The sequence below is a fragment of the Eupeodes corollae genome, chromosome 2 (genome assembly GCF_945859685.1).
Source record: "Eupeodes corollae chromosome 2, idEupCoro1.1, whole genome shotgun sequence".
In the NCBI taxonomy this organism is placed as follows: domain Eukaryota; kingdom Metazoa; phylum Arthropoda; class Insecta; order Diptera; family Syrphidae; genus Eupeodes; species Eupeodes corollae.
In genome coordinates, this window is record NC_079148.1 from 137660931 (window position 1) to 137675743 (window position 14813).

The following is a 14813-nucleotide window of genomic DNA, read 5'->3' on the forward strand; positions in this document are numbered from 1 at the left end:
GTTACTGAATGTTGACAACAATATTTCTTGAAAGATAAAAGTAAATTAAAGCTAATATCTCAAAGTTTTGAGAATATATTTGAGTCGAAAATCAATTTTTACCAACTTTTGTTAAATTCTGTTTTTAGCTTTTTATTTTTTGTAAAAAAACTGTCAATTGGATTTTTCTCAAAATTTTACTGAATGTTAAAAACAAAATTTCTTATAAGATAAAATAAGATTGAAGCTTAAATTTTAAGTTTTTGAAAAGATATTTAAATCGATATTCAGTTTTTACCAATTTTGAGTAATTTTTTTTTTTTATTTTTATTTTTTATAAAAAAAAATGTTATCAAAATTTTATCAGATGTCAAAAACATTATTCTTTGTTGCTCTTTTTACTCTTAAAATTTTAGAGGTGACAATTTTTTTTTTAGTTTTTTCGATTTATAAAAAACCGTTAAATGGATTTTTTCCAAAAATATACATGTTTGGTATCACATTACAGTTTATTACATAAAATTTAATTCAAGTCTCTAGCGTTTTTGGTTCGTAAGATATTTAGGGTTAACCAAAATTTTCACCTTTTTTTCAAACTGCTATGGTAAAAAAACCACCTACGCAATTGTCTTGAGAGCCCTTTCTGCATCTTTCTGCGTTATTATCTGTATAACAAAATTTATTTGAAGTTGATATCTCTTCTGGTTCTTGAGCTATGGACAACTCAAAAAACGTCGCGAACGTACAAACGTACGTACACACGCACGCACAGACATCTTTCCAAAAATCTTTTATTTCGACTCTAGGGACCTTGAAACGTCGAGAAATGTCAAAATTTTCAATTTGACAAATCGGACCCATTACAATAACTTCCCATGGGAAGTTAATAATATCAACAGTAACAGAATTCCAGAATTCCTAACCATAGTACCAGTGGCATGATGGTTAGTGCGTTGGACTGTCATGCTAGAGGTCTTGGGTTCGATCCCTGCCTATGCCATCTAAGGTCTTTTCACGGGTACTGCCTCTTGCGAGGAATTGACAAATTCTTTAAAAGTAACTCTTGTCATGAAAAAGTGCTTTCTCAAATTAGCCGTTCGGATTCGGCATAAAAACTGTAGGTCCCCTCCATTCCTGACAACATTACTCGCACACAGGAATGGTTGAGAGTTGTAAGTCACTAGGCCCTAGTTCTCAACGGACTGTTACGCCACCCGATTTATTTATTTTTAACAGAATTCCAAATGCACAACTACTCAACGAACACAGCCATCGAGGTACGAATGCAATATCAATCATACCAACATTTGACAACGAAATCGTATAAATGTCAAGTAAGACTCTACTCTAACTTTTATCTGTGTTTATCATGCTATGGATATTTTTTTTGTTGTTAGTGGAAAATCCTACTATACTATGGATAGATTTTCCAACAAAACACGGGTAGTAAGTTTTCTTTTGATCGGGTTCAAGGTTTTTAAAACTATCTTATAAAATTAAAAAGTTTAATTTTCAATGTCTTACTTACATTTTGTAAATTTCTTAAATGTTGCTTTTAAGAATTTCGTTGTTTATAAATGCATTTACACTCAACTTTTTCAATTCAACTGACTTTTCAATGCCAAAGTTAATTGCAATACTTCAAAAACCCGAATCACTTTCCGAAAGATCACTTCATTTAATTACTTTTAATTATTTTAAATTTATAACTTTCTGAGTTAATATACATGATTAAGGATGCACTGAATTTTAAAAAACACAACTACAGGAATGCGGTGGTGATGGCAGGATGCATATGGCGGTACATCGATCTAAAATTAAATAAAAAATATTCGTTAAAATTATTGATTTCTTTTATTTATTAAGTGCAAATCATAATAATTTTAAATAGTTTAGTGAGTTTTTAATCTAAGAACAGCACTTTGTTAAATTCCTAAATGAATTATTGAAGATTTTTGTTAAAACTCTCCCTCTCTACATATTTTTTCCTTCCAAACTTATTTTGTAAAAACTTTAAGAACTGATATATTTTGGAGTGTTACAAACCCCGCTGGACACACTGGACTTAAACTGAATAAGAAAATAAATATTTTTATTTTGTGGATATTCGATAAAAACACAGAAAAAATATATAAACCCATTTATTGCAACCAGAAAATAAACAATAAAATTTATCTTCTTCTTTTTTTCTGGGGTAAAAAGGAGGTGTAAAGTATCTATACTTATCTCAAAGATTATAATATTTACCAATCTTATTTGAAGGTACATAAGATAAACGAGAATAAAACCATAAGATAGAGAATTTGTTTTATTTGTTGTTTTATTTCTTCACTTGAGATCTTAGTGTTTACTTAGCAATTGAATTTTATTTGGAACAAAGAGTAACAGAAAAACTGTCGAAAATAATAGAATTATGAAGTTAAGAAAATAAATTTTTAGATAAATTTTATTTGAATTTTAAATGAGTTACAAAAATAAACAACGTGTCTTTTGATTTATTGTTAATTTTGTTGATTTTTAATAAAGTAATTTTAATGTTGTTTTTCTTTAGAATTCCAATTGATGAAAAAAGGCAGCAAACTCAATAATGATACTTTTGAAGAGTGTTTCTATCTATGAATTCCATTAACGAATTTCTTTTTTGTGTTGGCCAAATTTTTAGAACCAGCAGAGATTTCTATTTCGAAGAAATTATGTTTTATAGGTTACAACATTTCAAGAAGAAAGGTCGTTCCAACAAATTGAGTAAGTGTTTTGTATATTATTGCAAAAAAGTGAAAAAGTTTGGTTGAATCCAAATATCTCAGGAACCAATAAAGGAAGAGACTTCAACTCACAATTGTTTTCGTAAATAAAAAAAATTGCTAAGCAAATATTGGTTACTGCAAATATCTCACGAACAAACAATTACAAATATTAAATCCAGAATAATTGTATGCTTCGAAAAATTACGTTTTTGACATCTATTGAAAAATGAAAATTTAAAAAAGAGGCTGGGAATCGAATAACACTGATAACTTTCCATCCCGTTTGTCGATTTGTCTCGCTTTTAAGTTTGTAGGTTTTTGTGCTGGGTTAAAAAAGTTGTTCAATTGAATTATTCTTCAAAACTTTAAAATTACCAACAATATTTTTCATATAAAGAAATAGTTTAGTTTGAAAATCTAGCTTTCTTAAAAGATTTTTAGTCGAAAACAAATGTTTACCAATTTTAGTAAAATTTCTTAAATTTTTACAAATTGGGTGAATGAAATTAATTTGAGAGATATCAAGAACCAAACATCAATTTTTACCAAATTTGCGGAATATTTTTTGTAGATCTTATTTGTTTGTGAGAAAATGGACTGTTGGATTTTTATAGAAAAAAACTAATAAATATCGAAAACAATATTTTCTGTGAAATAAAAAAAGTTTGAAGACAATATTTTTAATTTTTGAAAAGATATTTGAGTCGAAAATCAATTTTTACAAACTTTTGTTAAATTTTCTTTTAAGTTTTTATTTTTTGTAAAATAAACTGTCAAATTAATTTTTCTCAAAATTTTAAAGAATGTTGACTACAATATTTTTTAAAAGATAAAAGTCAAAGTTTAAAAAAGATATTTAAGTGGGAAATCAATTTTTACAAATCTATATTATTTTTTTGTTAAGTTTTTATTTTTGTAAAAAAAACTGTCAATTTAATTTGTTTAACCCAATGTTTGAAAACTATATTGTTTTATAAAATAAATTAAGTTTGAAGCTGCTGTAAGGGAGATAGAACCACTCAACCATGGCGACGCAGATCAACAATTCCGCTTACCCGACCTAGACGAAGTGAAGATCTAGAGACATTTAAACTGAAGTCAAACAAAGCTGCTGGAGCTGACGGCATCGCTGCCGAACTATTCAAAATAGCAGGCGATGACTTGGAAGGGAGCATGCACCAACTGTCCAAAATATGGTCGGAAGAAAACATGCCCGATGAGTAGAATCTTAGTATAGTTTGCCCGATATATAAGAAAGGAGACCCTATCAATTGCGACAACTACAGAAGCATCAGTCTCTTTAACATTGCATATAAGATCTTTTCTGACGTATTATGTGAATGTCTGAAGCCGTTCATCAACAACCTAATAGGTCTTTATCCGTGTGGCTTCAAACTAGGAAAGTCCACTATCGACCAAATATTCACACTACGGCAGATCTTGTAAAAAACCCAGGAGCTTCAAATCGATACCCATCACCTCTTTATCGATTTTAAAGCCGCGCATGACAGCAGCCATAAGGAAGAGCTCTACAGAGCAATGTCTAGTTTTGGCATCCCTGTCAAACTTATCCGTTTGTGCAGAGTGACGATGGAGAATGCACGCTGCTCTATCAAGGTCGGAAAAGATCTCACCGATGCATTTGATGTCAAAAAAGGTTTTAGACAAGGCCATGCACTGTCATGCGATTTCTTCAACATCGTTCTGGAAAGAATTGTGCAAAACTCAACCGTCAACACTAGAGGCACAATCTTCCAAAAATAAATCCAATTACTCGGATACGCAGATGATATTGACATAATTGGAAGATCAAAGCGTGATGTCAGTGGAGCGTTTTTGAGCATTGCGACGGAAGCGAAGAAAATGGGTTTAGTGGTCAATGAGGGCAAGACTAAGTATATGCTGTCATCAAAAAAAGACACTGAACAACGACGTCTTGGACAAAATGTCACCATGGACAGCTATAACTTCGAGGTAGGTAAGGACTTTGTCTACCTAGGCACCGCTATTAACACAGACAACGACACCAGCGTTAAAATCAAACGAAGAATAACTCTTGCTGCTGCTGCTTCTTTGGACTTAGAAGGCAATTGAGAAGTAAATAAGTGGCGCACTCAGGTGGGAGAGGACCTCAACCAGGACCAAGCTGGCTGGAGACGCAGGTTTATTGAGACCCAGGTCCGCCCCGGACTGTAGCGCCACCTTAAGTAAAAGTGAAGCCATAATCTTTAGTTTTTGAAAAGATATATAGAGTCGAAATTCAATTTTTACCAACTTTTGTTAAATTTTCATTTGAGTTTTTTTTTTGTAAAATAATTGTCAATTCGATTTTTCTCAAAATTTTACCAGATTTTAAAAACGTTTTTTTTCGTCGCACAAAATTGTGTTGGATATAAAATCATTTTGTATTCGTAAAATTTTCAAGGTGACAAATTTTTTTTCAGTTTTTTTTTTGATTTATAAAAAAGCCGTAAATTGGATTTCTTTCCAAAAATATACTGGTTTGGTATCACGTTACAATTTATTATATAAAATTTAATTCAAGTCTCTACCGTTTTTGGTTGGTAAGATATTTAGGGTTAACCAAAATATTCACCTTTTTAAACTACTATGGCAAAAAAACCACCTAAATTTTCTTGAGAGCCCTTTCTGCATCTTTCTGCCTTATTATCTGTATAACAGAATTTATTTGAAGTCGATATTTCTACTGGTTCTTGAGCAATGGACGACGGAAAAAACGTCGCGAACGTACGGGCGTACAATCGTACGTACACACGCACGCACAGACATCTTGCCAAAAACCGAGAAATATCAAAATTTTTAATTTGACAAATCGGACCCATTACAATAACTTCCTATGGAAAGTTAATATAAATTCTTTGTTGCCAATGGAACACAATTGAACATACATTTTGTTTTTTCACTGTGTTAGGTTATTTTTACTTCTGTCGAATTGATTTTAAATTGCTTCAATTTTTTAAGAAAAGTTGCGATTGATTTCTCAACAAATTAATTTGAAACTGCTCCCATTTTTAAGGAAAACACATATCTTTCAAATTTTTCAAACAATCCAACAAATTTAAAATCACATTTATTAAATTGGTGAGCAAATTTAATTTTGGATTGAAAATAAATCAGTTTGTTTTCCCCGATGAAACTCAAAAAACGGTAAAATCGTTTCGTTTAAAATTTGATTTTTTACCTGGTGACATTTTATTAATCTCCTTTTTTATTAAACATTTCTTGTTCTTGTATTTTACTAATCCCATATTTGATGAAGGTTATTAATGTCACAATATTGAAGGCAATATTATTCTTATTTGAACATCACAAAATATATTAAAATGTGTAATAATTTTAACTTCAATTTTAGTACAATTTTAATTCAACGAGAATCTACATAAGTTGGAATCATGCAACGATCAGAAATAAGACTTTTTTTTGATACCATAAAATAATAGAGAAATGGGTTTTTGTGCATATTGCTATCAGTTTTTCATCAAAATGATAACAAAAATTGCATTTTCTATTCATTGAAATAATTTGATACAACATATTTTCAATGAAATATTTCAGTGAAATCGTAAAGAATCAATCAAACTATTACTACTTTAATATCCGTGCTTTTTTGACATTCTATAAATAGTAAAGTAAAAACAACAAAACGTATCGGGAGTTGCCAGATTTTTGTATTTAAAAATTGGTACAACTGAAAGAAGAACTGTCAGAATAATAATAAAAAACACACAAATAGAAGAAAGTTTTGTGAAAATCAAAAGTTAAAATAACCTTAGCAAACAAAATAACTAAAACTAATAAAATGGACAATTTTCAAAAAGAAATGGTAAGAAAACATCTGGAAATTGAGGTTCTATAAAAAAAAAGATCATTTAACAATTGCTTCAAGGAGGGGGTTTGTTCGTAGACTACTACATTAATATGTGGTATTGAAGCGAGCTTGAAGCTTGTCTCAATTCTTTATATACTTGAATCGAATTGAAATGAGCTTGGTTTACTCGATTCCGGTCTGGAACGAGGTCGATTCAAAATTTGTGAAGAAAAACCTGTTTGGAGGAGTTGGTTTTACAGATAATGCATTATGGTTTGTGTATTTGCAAGTTTGTGAAGAAAAAATATAGTTTTGTTTTAATCGAATAAAAAAAAAATGGCACATGGAGTAGCTACCACATTCTTGCATGTTGGTGAACTAATCAGTTCTTCATTGTTTAACACGAATCAAATTATCTCGCTTGGAGTTCATAAGAAACATCTAAACACCATTTGCATTTTAGAAAGTGATGTCAAACTAAATCATTTTTAAATCTTCTTGTGCCTTTGAAACACCAAAAAGATTTATTGTATCTAAACTGAGATAAACCTTTGGTGGAAACATAGCAAAACTTAATTACCTTTCTTATTCATGCAAATAAGCCCATATAGTCCATTTTCATCAACAAAACAAAATAATATCAACAGTAATATATTGATTTTTTTCCCCAATGGAAAACACACATGATTTCAAATGTACAACTACTCAACGAACAGAGCCATCGAGTTACAAATGCAATATCAATCGTACCAACATTCGAGAACAAAATCACATAAGATCCATTCGAGACTCGTATATATGTCAAAAATCCATCCGTAGTAATATTCTACTTTAACTTTTATCAGTAGTGTTCATACTACGGATATTGTTTTTGATATTCGTGTAAAATCCTACTATACTATTGATAGATTTTCCAAAAAAAACAGGTTAATGTTTTTAATGTTAAATGTAATATTCCATTTTTTGGAAATGGTATAAGTCCATTTTTATACATTTCAAGAGTAGCGTTGATAAGTCTTTTTAAAAATATGAATACAAAAATATTACTAACATATTAAAATTCAATACAGTTTATTGAAAACCTTTTACAAAAACGACTGATTTCCAACACCCTGTAATATCATTACTAACAAAATTATAAACAATAAGATCCAAAATACATAAAGTCCACGTTTTTATAAAAAAAAAAGATTATAAACTAAAATTTAAACTGTAAATGGAATAATCTATTATCTTGAGTTATAAAGTTCTTTAGAAAAAAATGTAAATTTATTGCTTTATAAAATTGTTTAAGAAACTCGAAAATTTAAATTGCACTGTGTTAAGAAAATATTTGATTTCAAAAGTTAACTTATAGGTATATTTTCTATTGTTTTTATCTTATTAAACGAATCAAGCAGCAAACTTAAAAATGGTCATTTTAAAATTTGAAAATCCTAATTAAAAATAAAAACAGAAAATTATAGTTTTCTTTTAAAGTTAAAAAACGGGTTGGTACAAAAGTTTAAACAATGGTCAAGATCTTCATTTGATTGTTCATTTTTAAAATACTTTTTTGAAATTGAAATTCCTTGAATTAAAATACCTTTTTCTATGTTATGATGTTTTTCTAAATACAAGATGATGCCTATATTCTGGGATAATGTGTACTGAAATAACGCCAACCAACAAAATTTGATATTTAAAGTTGCTTTTATTTCGTTCATCAAGAAAGGTGCCAATTTCAAAAAAACGTTTTTTCAGTTAAGCGGATAACGTAAACTTCAAATGATTAATTAAAGAAGAAATCATACACCTTACGCATTGCGATTAATATTATGTTTTTCAAAAGTGGACACATAAGACATTAAAAAAGGCTCACATATTATAAAAAAAAGGTTTTCTTGTGAAAGGTCTCATTTTAAACAGCTCACTATTCTTGCAACTGTCTTCTTCTGAAATTTTACAAGAAAAACTGGGACATTGTTAAAAATAAACACAACACTTCTCTAACGTATTAAAATTGTCGAAATTCACTACAAAAATGGTAAACAAATTACAGTCAAAGTTCGTAATTTTTAACTTCCCATAGGAAGTTATTGTAATGTGTCCGATCGGTCAAATTTAAAATTTTGACAGTTCTCGACGTTTCAAGGTCTTTAGAGTCGAAATAAAACATTGTAAGAAATCTGTTCGTTCAATAGTATGTAAGTTCGTACGTCCGTACGTCCGGTGCGTACGTTTGCGTTTTTTTTTTGTCGTCCATAGCTTAAAAACCAATAGAGATATCGACTTCAAATACATTTTGTTATACAGATAATAAAGCAGAAAGATGCAGAAAGGGCTTTCAAAAAAATTGGGTGGGTGGTTGTTTTTATCATAGAAGTTTAAAAATAAATGTTAACATTTTGGTTAACCCAAAATATTTCATGAAACAAAAACGCTAGAGACTTGAATTAAATTTATATTTTATATTGTAACGTGATGCCAAACAAATATATTTAAAAAAAAATCATTTAACGTTTTTTTTTATAAATCAAAAGAACTGAAAGCGAAATTGATTATATGATTATATCACCAAAACAATTTTATGCAACAAAAATAACGTAAAATTTTGGAAAAATCAAGTGACAGTTTTTTTACAAGATATAAAAACCTAAAAAAAAATTAATAAAATTTAGTAAAAATTGATTTTCGACTAAAAAAACTTTTCAACATTTTGAAACATTGGCTTAAAACTAATTTTATTTTTTAAAAAATATGGTTGTCAAAATTGAATAATATTTTAAGAAAAATCAGATTGACATTTTATCTTACAAAAAATTAAAAACCCTAAAAACTGATTACCGACTCAAGTATCTTTTCACAACTTTGAGATTTGGGTGTAGATCTAATTTTATCTTATAAGAAATTTTATTTTGAACATTCTGTAAAATTGTTTTAAAAATCCAATTGAAAGTTTTTTTTTATAAAAAATAAAAACTTAAAAAAAAACATTACTGAAAGTTGATTTTCGACTCAAATATTTTTTCAAAAACTTGAGATTATGGCTTCAAACTTATTTTATCTTCTAAGAAATATTTTTTCAATAATCGGTAAAATTTGAGAAAATTCGAATTGACATTTTTTTTACAAAAAATAAAAACCTAAACAAAAATTAATAAAGTTGGTAAAAATTGATTTTCGGCTTAAATATCTTTTCAAAACTTTGAGATTTTGTCTTAGATCTAATTTAATCTTATGAGAAATATTGTTTTGAACATTCTGTACATTTTTTTGAAAAATCCAATTAAAGGTTTTTAACAAAAAATAAAAACCTACAAAAAAAAAACAATACTAAAACTTGCTAAAAATTGATTTTCGACTCAAATATCTTTTCAAAAATTAAAAATATTGTCTTCAAACTTATTTTATCTCACATAAAATATTCTTTTCGAAATTCAGTGAATTTTTGATAAAAATCCAACAGTCCGTTTTTTTATAAAAAAAATAAAATCTACAAAAATCAATACGAACATTTGGTAAAAATGATGTTCGGTGCTCGATATCACGTGAACAATAGAAGGTATTGACTTCAAATTAATGTCATCCAATTTGTATTTGTTTATATAAGAAATATAAACTTTTAAGAAATAGTACTGAAATTGATAAAAATTGGTTAACGACTAAAAAATCTCGTTAAACAATAGATTTTGAAATCAAACTATTTCATAATTACGCAAAATTTTGTTATTAATTTTTAATTCTTTTAGAATAATTCAATCCTGAGAAAAGTACTCACACACAGGAATGGTTGGGAGTTGTGAGTCACTAGGCCCTAGTTTTTAACTGACTGTTGCCCCACGCAATTTCATTTATTAATAATTCAATTGACAACTTTTTTAACAAAACACAAAAAACCCCCAAACCTTTTAAGCGAGACAAATTGACAGACAGGATGGGAAGTTATCAGTGTGGGTCGCATCCCAGCCTCCTTTTTTTAAGAAAAGTTTACTGATTATGTTATTTTTCGGAGACATTAACAGAATTGGTCACCGAAATCTTTTGATGTAAACCATTTGGACTTTTTTGTATAAATTCCAATGAAGATAAGTTACATGCAGATGCTCCTCAATCGATTCTAGACCTTGTGATGTTATCAAAGCCTTACAGCCGCAAATGTTCGAATTTATTATGGAAAATTTATTGAAAATAAAAAATTGCTTCAAATGACATATCTTATCAAAAATCTTTGCAAGAAAATTACGATAAAGAAGTTTCTCTTAAAAAAATAATCATCTAAACAAAATGAAACCTTTTATTGGAAACCCCTCACAGCTTAATAAGCAACTTATTACCTACAAATTTTCCATAGTTCTTCCAATTTCCAAAAAAACCCTAAACAAATCAACAATTACAGACTTAAAAAATAAAAAATACAAATTACAGAATACAGACAAACATACCCAAAAAAAAAAAAAAAATCTTCCACCATCTGCATGCAATTGAATTGTTTATAAAACACAAACTATGTATAAACAACATACAAATTTTCTGTTTCTGTTTCGGTTTTATTAAGTCAAACATTTAATAATAATAAACTTCATCTTTACAGCACGAGTCAAACAAAAATTTCATACAAAATTTAAATAAACAAACATTTTACCAACAATAGAAAAAAAAAAGAAAACATCTACAAAATTCATGTTGTTTATTTTATATGAGGTGCTGTGTTTTTATAGATTTTTATTTGTTTCAATTTTTCCAAAGAAATAATCAATGAATGCCGCTCTTCATCAGCTGATAGAAATTTAGATACAAAACTTAAGGTTTTATTTGACAATGAAAATAGGTACAAACTTTAATTTTATGTTAGTTCAAAAATTCATCATCTTCATGAATAAACACTAAACACCATTGAGTCAATTTAAATAAACAATCACACATTTTCCATCACTTTTCATTGTTTTTAAATAACATTTATATTTTAACACTTTTTTTATGTGACAATAAGAAATTCAAAAAAAAATCGGAGTAATCTTAAAAGATGCAATGTGCGGTCGGCAAAAATGCGATAATCCGCACCAATTGCTCTCAATTAATTCTCTTAACAACAAAATTACATACAAAAAACGCACAATTCCATAACAACAACAATGACAACAACAAAAAGAAAATACCAACAACAAAAAACACCATTTAAAAGAAAAACAACAGATTCAAGAAAAAGAAGAAAATTCCAAAAAAAATCGAAAAGAAAATGAAGAAAAAATCGAAATGTTGAAATTCGTTTCGTCGTCGGTCGTCTTCGAGAACATATGATTTTATTCGAAATGATTTATGAGATACATTTGGATTTGGGTTTGGTTTTGGAATAATCAAACAAAAAAAAAACAACAAAACGAAATACCGATACGTCAGCCGAGCACAACTGTTAAATAAAATATTTTTTTAAAGTCGTAAAAATTCCTTTTCCAGATTTTAAAATTCAACTAAAACCAAAAGAATGCCCATTTTTGTAAAGAAGAAATATATTTTTAATCAATTTCAACTCAAGCAAAAAAAAAAAACAACTAAAATTTTGTAAATTTTAAAGTTAGATACAATTAAAATGAATTTTATTACTTTTTTTCTATAAGATTTCCATGGGATTCAAATATTCCATAAACTAAATACGAAACACGACTTTTTGGAACAACAAGATATTATTATTGTATCTTGGATCTTGGTGCGGATAGATAGATAGATATATTATGGAGACCGGGGGTAAAAGTAAAAGATATAAACACGGTTTCGACGAACCAAGCGAAGCGACTACAACAAAAATAAAAAGCAAACGCGGACAAATCTCGTCCCACACTCGAGCAAAAGCGAATTGGAACTGAGCTGTGAATTGTATCTAGAATGAAAATTACTCCTCGGTTTTCGATTTTCGGTGAAGTATTTCAACTTTTTTTTGTTATTTTCCATTTTTCTGTGTTGTGTTTGTGTGTTGTCTTGTCTCTTCGTTTTTATTCGAATATACAAAATTGTATCTTTGTGTTGGTGTATGGTTTTTTATGTAGTGTTGTAGGTACTTAGTGTTGAATTAAACAAAACAAAAAGAAAAACGTTTTCCATTTCGTTTTGAGTTTTTCAGTTTTGATTTTGATGCAACAGCACCGCACCATTAACACAGGGGCCACAGTAACTCCTAAAAGAATTTCGGAAGTTCTTTTTTTCGTCGTTGTTGTTGTTGTTTTTCTTGTGTGTGGGATGTAATTATTTTCACCATTAATTTTAATGAGATTGGTAATTATCATCATTGTTATCTTTCGTTATGAGAGATTAAGTTTTCTTTTGAGTTTTATACGTTGAGTCTTTTCAGTCTATTTACATTTTTTGTGTTGTTTTTGTTTTATTTTTCTTTCTTTTGGTCGACGTTTCGCTCTCATCTCATGTCTCATCGTCATCGTCATCTCATCTCTGAAAATTTATTTCATTTTATACAAAAAACAAAACGAAGACGAAGATGAACGAGAATACAAATGACGAAAAGAACGAGAACGAAACGAGCACGAGCGACAAAACGAGAGAAATCAGCTGAATTTATTCGCTCACTCTCTCTTTCGGTTGAAATTTTTGTTATTCTTTTTGTCGAATTCTCTAAAGAGGCAGAGGAAGAGGCATACTCGTACTCGTTCTCGTATTTTAGGAGTTAGACTTGGAGTGAATGTTGTTTTTCTCACAAATACAAGTGTAAAAATGTTGCTGATTAAAAAGATATACGGATGGAGTTTTCTTTTTGAGTTTTATTTTGTTTTTTATTTAAGTCGCTCAATTCTAATACAACAATACATTTTATTTGAAAAACACAATTTTGAGTGAAAAAATGAGTGGATTTTTAGTAATTTTGTTATCATTTTATCAATGAGTCAAGAGTTGAGTTATATTTTTTTCGGAAATGCGTGTAGAGTTTGATGTTGGATTATTTTACGCATACGCATTTTATTTCATCAATTTTTATAGACTAAAGTCCTTGAAAATGTAAACAAAGTAGGTGTAGGTTCTGTTTTACATAATTTCGTTGGTTTGTTTGTACACAAAAAGAAAACACTCTTGAATCTAGATATTTACATTATGTACTTTAATGTTTGATGGAAAATCGATACATTTGTAACATGTGTGTTGACATTGAAGTGTGAAAAATTTTAAAATATTGAAAAGTCTAGGATTTGACACGACGAGATATCAACAGTTCAAGAGGGTGGGAAAAAGTACGTTCAATGTTAGCCCAAAGAAATTTAATTTGTTGGTCGACAATTTTTGAAAGATTTAAGACTAGCTGCCCCTACAGACGTTGCGACGCTATTTCGTGTAGGTTAAGATACTATACAGGTTGGGTTAGCATAAATACGTTTTCCAAAATTTTCCAAAAAAGTACGTATACGCCCAAGTGAACCATTTTCGATATGTTTGTATAATTTGAGCTAGAGCTTCAAAGGGGCTTCCGATTTGCTTAAAATTCGGTATATAACAAGAGTTAGTAGTAATGTTTTGTTTATAAAAAAAACTGTTTTTATTTTCAGTTCGAGACCTTTCAAGTATGAAAGGTAAACTTGATATGTCATTCTGCACAAACAGGGATGCCAAAACTAGAGATTGCTCTGTAGAGTTCTTCCCTTTAGACACTGTCATACACGATTTAAAATCGATAAAGAGATGGTGAGTATCGATTTGAAGGTCCTGGGTTTTTTCCAAGGTCTGCCGTAGTGTGAATATTTGGTCGATAGTGGACTCTCCTGGTCTGAAGCCACACTGATAAGGATCTATCAGGTTGTTGACGATTGGCTCCAGATGTTCACATAATACGGCAGAGAGGATATTATACGCAATGTAAAGGAGACTGATGCCTCTGTAGTTGGCGCAGTTTAGAAGGTCTCCTTTCTTATGTATCGGGCACACTATGCTGAGATTCCACTCATCGGGCATGCTTTCTTCCGACCATATTTTGCAGATGAGTTGGTGCATGTTCCGTACCAAGTCATCGCCTGCTGCTTTGAATAGTTCGGCAGCAATGCCGTCAGGTCCAACAGCTTTGTTTGTTAAGTTTAGATATAGCTATCTTCACTTCGTCAAGGTCGGGTAGGCGGAATTGTTGATCTGCGTCGCCTACGTTGAGTGGTTCTATTTCCCTTACAGCGAAATTCAGTTCGTCATCGCCGTTATATAATTTAGAGAAGTGGTCTTACCATATTTTCAGCATCGACTGCGGTTCTACTACGATGTTCCCTGATCGTCTTTACAAGCTTCGGTTCGTG

At 29.6% G+C, this 14813-nt stretch overlaps 1 protein-coding gene across 2 annotated transcripts in view; it reads right to left on the reverse strand.

The window, feature by feature from the left end:
• The window catches only part of LOC129945587 (solute carrier organic anion transporter family member 74D), an 85546-nt gene extending 73152 nt beyond the window's left edge, over window positions 1-12394 (reverse strand). For both annotated transcript variants that reach the window (XM_056055414.1, XM_056055413.1), the window contains exons 1-2: window positions 12139-12394; window positions 1508-1790 (exon numbers count right to left, since the gene is read on the reverse strand). The gene's annotated coding sequence lies outside the window, so the exon portion shown is untranslated. The remainder of the gene's footprint in view (window positions 1-1507; window positions 1791-12138) is intronic.
• Window positions 12395-14813: the final 2419 nt, after the last annotated feature.